The following is a 6962-nucleotide window of genomic DNA, read 5'->3' on the forward strand; positions in this document are numbered from 1 at the left end:
AAATGGAATTAGGGGCCCGCACCCTGAGGCAAGATGATGAGGGGACACAGAGAAAGAGAAAGGGGCCATTCTGGGTGAGGGGATGAAATCGGTGCTTGAGAGTGGGAGAGGTTGAAGTGACTTGTGATCCTTCCAAAAAGGCGCTGTGTAGTAGTGTGTATGTGGGTTGTTTGTTTGTTTTTTTGCGGGGGGGGGGGGAGCGCAATTCTGGGGCTTGGGTAGGTGCATTGGGGTTAGGAAGAGATTGTGGGGTGAGGAGGAAGACAGATGAATGGTAAAGGACAAGGAGGAAATTTAGGATCAAGCTATTCCCAGACCAGGGCCATATTCCTCTTCCACTCTGAACCCCCCTCTCTCCAGCCTCGTTTCTTTCACCTCAGGCCAGAGCATGCTCATGGCTTCCCCTGTCCTGGTGCAGCAGACTAGCTGCTGTTCAGGTAGGTGGGAAGGTGGCCACTGCCCCATCTCTCCTGGGCTTTCCTCATCTTTGCTGGGTTCCCCCTGCCTTTTTTTTTTTTTTAAAGATTTTATTTACTTACTTTTAGAAAGAGGGGAAGAGAGAGAAAAAGAGGGAGAGAAACATCAGTGTGTGGTTGCCTCAAGTGCGCCCCCTACTGGGGACCTGGCCAGCAACCCAGGCATGTGCCCTGACTGGGAATCCAACTGGCAACCCTTTGGTTCTCAGGCCAGCGCTCAGTCCACTGAGCGACACCAGCCAGGGCTGAGTTTCCCCTTTTTCACATTTTGCCGTTCCCAGACAGCTGGGGTCTGGTACCTTGGTCAACGCCAACCATAGCTGAGGGCCTAGGAGAGTAAGTGGCTGTGCAAAGCCATTTCCAGGATGTCGGATGCAGGACTGAGACATGGGAAACCTGTAAGTGCCCATTCCAGCTTTTATCTGGACAGGGCAGCCATGGGTGAAGGCCTCTCTGTAGTCCTGGTTTCCACCGTCATCAGGAAGGCGAGCTGCAAGAGCCATCTAGGCAGGCACCTCAGGACTGTGTCAGGTAAGGGGACTGCCTGCTCTACCCAGGTGTCTGCATTACCGCTAAGCTTCCTAAGGCACTACATTAGGTCCCTGTCACCCTTCATCATGTGCACAGAGCTTGTGCCAAATAGAATCTGGAAGACACATTTCTGCAAAGAAATAATACGTGTCTCAGGGCTTAATAAGGGTGATCTATGGATTCTCTGCTGGTTGGAATTGTTTGGTGCATTGGTTTCCTCCACCAACGTGATTGAGAGAGAGTTGACTGGACTTTCTTTCTTGTTGAGGTTGTCTTCCCACAAATGAACGTTACTGTCCTCCCCTCCCCCCAAGCACCTGCACTTAAATCTGTATATGTAGTCATCAGTGCCCTTCAACCCAGATAGTTTTGCTCAGGGGTCAGTACAGGATCCCAGGGCGCCAAGACAAGGACCGTTTGAGTGGTTTGCTCAAAAGCCAAGAGCTTAGTACAGTTGACCCTTGAACAACGCAAGGGTTAGAGCTGCTGACCCCTCCCCAGTTGAAAATTCCCATATGACTTTTGACTCCCTCAAAACTTAACTACGAGTAAGTAGACTACTCTTGACCAGAAGCTTTACCAATAACATAAACAGCTGATTGCCACATACGAGGAGGGACCCAAAAAAACTCCAGAATTTATTTATAAAAAATTGGGTATTTATTCTCACATGTTTAAGCTTCAGTTGCCTTCAGAGTAAGCTCCATTTGATGCAATCCGCCTTTTGAGACTTTTTTCCCCCAGCTCAAAACAGTTTTTGAACTGATGGCTTTTAGGCTTCTGCTGTTTTTGTTTCACTTCTTCCAACATCGGCAAAACATTTCCCTTTGTTGACTTTTTTCATGTGGGGAAACCCAGGGCAGGATTGGGAGGTGGGACTCGGGGTAATGCCAGTTTTGGTAAAAAAATGCTGAACACTCAGCGCGGTGTGGGCAGATGCACTCATAAATCAGCCATTGTGAAATAGGCAACCTCATTGAGAGAGTCTTCAAAAAAAATTCATTGAAGCTGAACGCAGCCTCTCACAACAACGCCAGCTGGTACACTGATACAGAAGGGTTCCTATAACACCCCTTAGTGGGGGAAACTTGTACTACAAGGGGCCTGCCCTCCAGAAGATAATTCCAGTTTTTGGAGGGGGCTTCCCCTCAAATTTTATATGTTACATGAAAAAAGTAAAAGAAAATTTTATGGAGAAAAGCATAAATAAGGAAGAGAAAATACATAAACAGTATTGAGAAAACAATCTGTGTATAAGTGGACCTATGCAGTTCAAAGCTATGTTGTTCAAGGGTCCGCTGTGTAGATATTTATTCATTCAGTTGACATTTGTTAAAGACTTCTTTTGGGCCCGGTACTGAGCTAGGTCTGAGCATACTCAGAGGAAGATGGTGGGGTTTCGGCCCACGGGGATTTGTAGCCTGTAGGGGGGATGCAGATCTGTAAGCCAAAGAGTTAGAGGTGCTTCTGTGAAGAAATGGGGAGCAAGAAGGAGGAAGTGGCCTGGGGTTCCAGCAGTCAGGGACGCTTTGGTAAAGGAGCAGACACTTGATTTGTCTGGAAGAGGACGTGTCTGCCAGGTGGATGGTGGGAGGGCCGTGCCCAGAAGAGGGGACGGCATGAGCGAAGGCTGGGTGCGGTGGGGAAAGGTGGTGCCGAGGTGGGGTGCTGCGTGAACAGGAGGTGAGGTCATAGGCTGGGCGCCCGGGTTAGGCTTTTACACGATTCTTCTTTATCCTGTGCTGCTGTCCAAACCAAGTGTCTGAATCCTGTTTTCTAAAGGCCAGCTGAGGAGGAAAAGTAGATTCCAACAGCCTCTCCCATCCTTGGCAGTTAGTGAGGAAGCTTGCAACTGGTTGCCTTTTCGTATTTTTCCCTTTGTCTTGAAAATAATAAGTAGGCTTGTGTTGCGCTTTTCGGCCGGGCGGGGTTTGGTGTCTGGATCACAAAACAGCCCCGCAGTGCTTTTAAAAAGGGAGGGGGGCACTCCCGTCGGCTGGGCCTCTCCAGCTGTAACCCCAGCAAGGGCTTTTTTTGCCTGGGTGGGAGAATTGAACTTTTTATGGTTACTGCTTTTCATTAAATATTTTGCCACCCTCCCCCTCACCCCAAGCTTTGTAAATGTATTCATCTTTTCTTGAGAGAATCTCAAGTGAACAGAAAATATGTTGCAATAGTTCATTGCACAAAAAGGCACACTGGTTTGTCCACGTGAAAGGAAGAGGCTGTGGGTGGGTCCGGGGTCTGTGCTTTGCCTGTTCCCTTCCCATGCTTTTGCATCTATGTTCTGAAACTGTCTTTCAGTCTCATGTTTTGATTGGGTTCTATAGTTCAGTTGTGGCTTAGTGGTTGTGTTTTGGGACCTGGTGACCAGGCGGAGAATGGGCGAGGGAGGTCAGGACTGGAGTGTTGTCTAAATGGACGCAGGACCCTGGTGCCTGAGTGCGTGGGTGGGTGGAGGAGCGGGGGTTGACTCACCAGGATGACTTCAGGTGACATGGGTGGTGCTGTTCACGGGGGTGGGGCATGTTGGAGGAGGGCGTCCGGGGGATGGGGGGGAGATGAAGTCACTACCCGGCCTGTGGAGTGTGAAGGTTCATGGGACACTCGTGTTTGGTTTGGCTGGATAATCACGTCTGGAGCTTAGGATAGAGGTCCGGGCTAATGAGACCCGTGTAGGTGTCACGAGCCACTGAAGTGGCACCTGAAGCCACAAGGGAGGATGAGAGTGTCTGGGAAAGGCAGAGGTTTCTGGGAGAGTTCAGGAAGACGGTGAGGGAGGGGAGAGGCCCAGGAGGACGGGAGTGATGCTGGTGGCATACAGCGCCCAGCTTTCCAGGAGGCTGAGGGCAGGCCGGGGGTCGCTGTGCTGGGACCCCTAAAAGCTCAGGGATTCTCAGGCCCAGCCTTGGGGTGAACTCAGGACACACAGAAGGGTGGGTACGTGGTGTTCTGCCAACAGATGCCCGAGCCCCAAGTACGGTTATCAGAGGGCCCAGAAGAGGGATGGATGCAGAGGGGGCTGACTTTCACCCGAGCGTCCTGCCTGTGGTTCTGTGGTTGACCCCTCACACGAGCCTTGCATGTATGTGCTCATGGGTCACTTTGCAAATACATCCCGTGCTTTACATACACATTCCCCTTTAGAGGCCTCTTTGTGGGATCCACCATATCACTGACTTTCTAGGGCTCCTTCTCAACATGCCGGCCAGGAAATGTGAGAATCTGTCATGTTTATGCATAAACTGCTTGGTTATGCTATAGCCGTATAGCCGTATAGTCTCTATAGCCAGGTGCTAGGCATCGTGAGTGGGCTTGGGGGTGGTTTGCACCTGGTGGGAGCCAGGCCAAGTGTCCTTGTTGGCTGGAGGGATGTCAAACTTTCCCAGACTGAGTGAGGTCTGAAGGCATCAGCCTTAGCCCAGGCACCGGCTGCCTTGGTAGCTAGCTCGTGAGCCACAGGCAGAGGAAGGAGGCCTGATGGCAGGTTCCCAGGTAGGTCCAAAGGAGAGGACCTGGCGGCTTCATAGTTTTATTGAGAAATCTGGTTGGTCCTTGCCTTTGGCCTGCCCGGTGGTCATTTCCCATTTCCTCTTGCCTGGGATCCTCATGAACAAGCAGGTGTGTGACTCTCCTCTCCAGCCCCGATTCTCTGCCGTTTCCCACCACGGTCAGCTTTCTTTTCACCCACGCCCCTGTCCTTTCTTCCATCCTCCCAGACTCACTTCCTGCCTCTTCCACTCCCTGAGGACCCCTTCCCGAGGAAACCCGGCTGCTGCCTGTCCCGAGATGACGGTAGTTCTTTTAGTGGCTTTATCCCCGCCCCAAAGACCTCAGTCAGGTCATAAGAGGTCTCTGTCCTGAGACAGTGTCTCACCCCAGGTTAGGTCCCCAGGACGCCACACCATGTAGGCCACAGCCACATCCACACACCAGGAGCCCCTGATGGGTCCCGGCACCTGAGATGCTGCAGGTAGCTCCCTTCACTGTACTCCTGTGGGTCCTCAGAGTGCCCTCAAAAGGTGATTGTAAAAATGGACTGAGTGGTTTGAAGAAGCCCGAGTTCTGTTTGCTGGGTTGTTTTTTGTTTTGGGGTGTTTTTTTTAGATTTTATTTATTTATTTTTAAAGAGAGGGGAAGGGAGAAAGAGGGAGAGAAACATCACTGTGTGGTTGCCTTTTATGTGCCCCCTACTGGGGACCTGGCCGGCAACCCAGGCGTGTGTCCTGACTGGGAATCGAACCGGTGGCCCTTTGGTTTGCAGGCCAGCACTCAACCCACTGAGCCACACCAGCCAGGGCTGATTTTTTTTTTTAAAGGTACTTGGCCTGGATTTGCCTTCAGTATGGGGGGAACTTCCCCAGCCCCCTTTTCCTTCCAGCTTATAATCCTGGGATCTGGGATCGAAGAGCTGCCATGTTGAGCATCACCGAGCAGACAGGAGAGGCAGGGCGGTGGCTTTGGTGCAGAGGACCCTGAGGAGGGAACTCGGGCTGCATGGCCCCACACTCTCAAGCTGCTGGGAATAGCCTGCCCCCCAAATCTCAACCAGGGCCCATCAGGTGTCCTGGGAGGGGGCTCTGGCCTGGGGGGCATCTGAGCTTGGGAGGCATCGCACCCACAGCCCCCACCCCCTGCAATGCCAAGTCAGTTAGGGGATGGGTTCCAGCAGATGAGGGCTCATTTGCTACCAGGCGTCTCCATCCTGTCCTCATGCCATCCCCTGGGCTGGGCAGAATACCTTCTCTGCCCCCTGTCTCATTCAGGCAGCCCGTGGCAGGCAGAGATGGCCGGGCTTCACTCTGAACCCGCCTCACTGGGGAGGGAAACCCCAAGTGTCGGCACTCAGTCCTCTCCCCTGGGGGCCGGCACCCGCATCCTTTCCAGAGGAGGCCACGGAGCCAGGTCGGTTTCCACAGTTGAAGCAGATGACTTGGAATCTGCTCTCAGGAAAGCCATTGGGGAACATGCGGGAGAAAGAGGTCGATTTGTTAATATTCCCCTTCCCTCCACCAATCCCGACTCAGAACCCCGCAAGGCAGTTTTCCAGTCGCACAGTCCATGTGTGAGGAAGAGAGAAATACTCCTTCTGCCTCCCGCTGCCGGAGCAGCGATGAGATGTAGGGCTGATGGGCTCGTTAAGAGGCGTCTATGCCAGGGTGGGCTCAGCTGTTGGTCTGGTGTCACCCGAAGGACCTGCGTATGGGTAGGACGGGTCTCAGGCCTTCCTGCCTGTTAATGAAGACCCGATTGGGGCAGAGAATCCATGACCCGTCTGAGATCCATCTCCCTCTTGTGTCTTTAGCTGGTGTGAGAGCGGACTGGCATTAAGGAAGGGCTGTGTGCTTGCACACGCAGGCCGCTGGTGACCTGCAACAGCGGGCAAGAGCGAGCAGCGGGATGGACAGCCCACAGAGAGCCCTGTGGAGCGGGTCCAGCATGCCACCCTGGGCGTGCCCTTCCAGGTGAGTGAGAGGCATCCTGGCGTAAGCAGAGCGCACGCTGTTCTCCCTCCAGCCCGACGCTCTCAGGCCCCCACCGGGGCACCGAGCTAGCTCCAGTCTCACGCTGTGCAGCTTCGTGGCCCTGACCTCCTGAACGGCCCTGCTCCCCCCACACTCCACACCTACACATCAGGTCCGCAGCACTTGCTGGAATCAGCCTGCTGCTCTCCCCGGCGCTGGGGCGAGGGGCAGAAGAAAAGCAGAATCTCTTGGGTGGAGACGGATTCCTGGCCTGGCACTCCGCCCTGGGAAGGGATCTCGGCCCTTAAGAAATGTCATTTTCTCCCAACTTCTTGGCCTTCTGGAAGTGACTGAGCTGAGCCCCTCTGGCTCTCCCGCGCTCCTCGCTAGCTAGCAGGCTCTGAGGCCAGAGCCTCTGTCCGGGGTCACAGTGGAGCGGAAGTAGTCTGCTGGTAGGGAGGACACCGCCGTCACTTGAGTCCAAGCAGTG

Source organism: Phyllostomus discolor, chromosome 8 (assembly GCF_004126475.2).
Source record: "Phyllostomus discolor isolate MPI-MPIP mPhyDis1 chromosome 8, mPhyDis1.pri.v3, whole genome shotgun sequence".
Taxonomy (NCBI): domain Eukaryota; kingdom Metazoa; phylum Chordata; class Mammalia; order Chiroptera; family Phyllostomidae; genus Phyllostomus; species Phyllostomus discolor.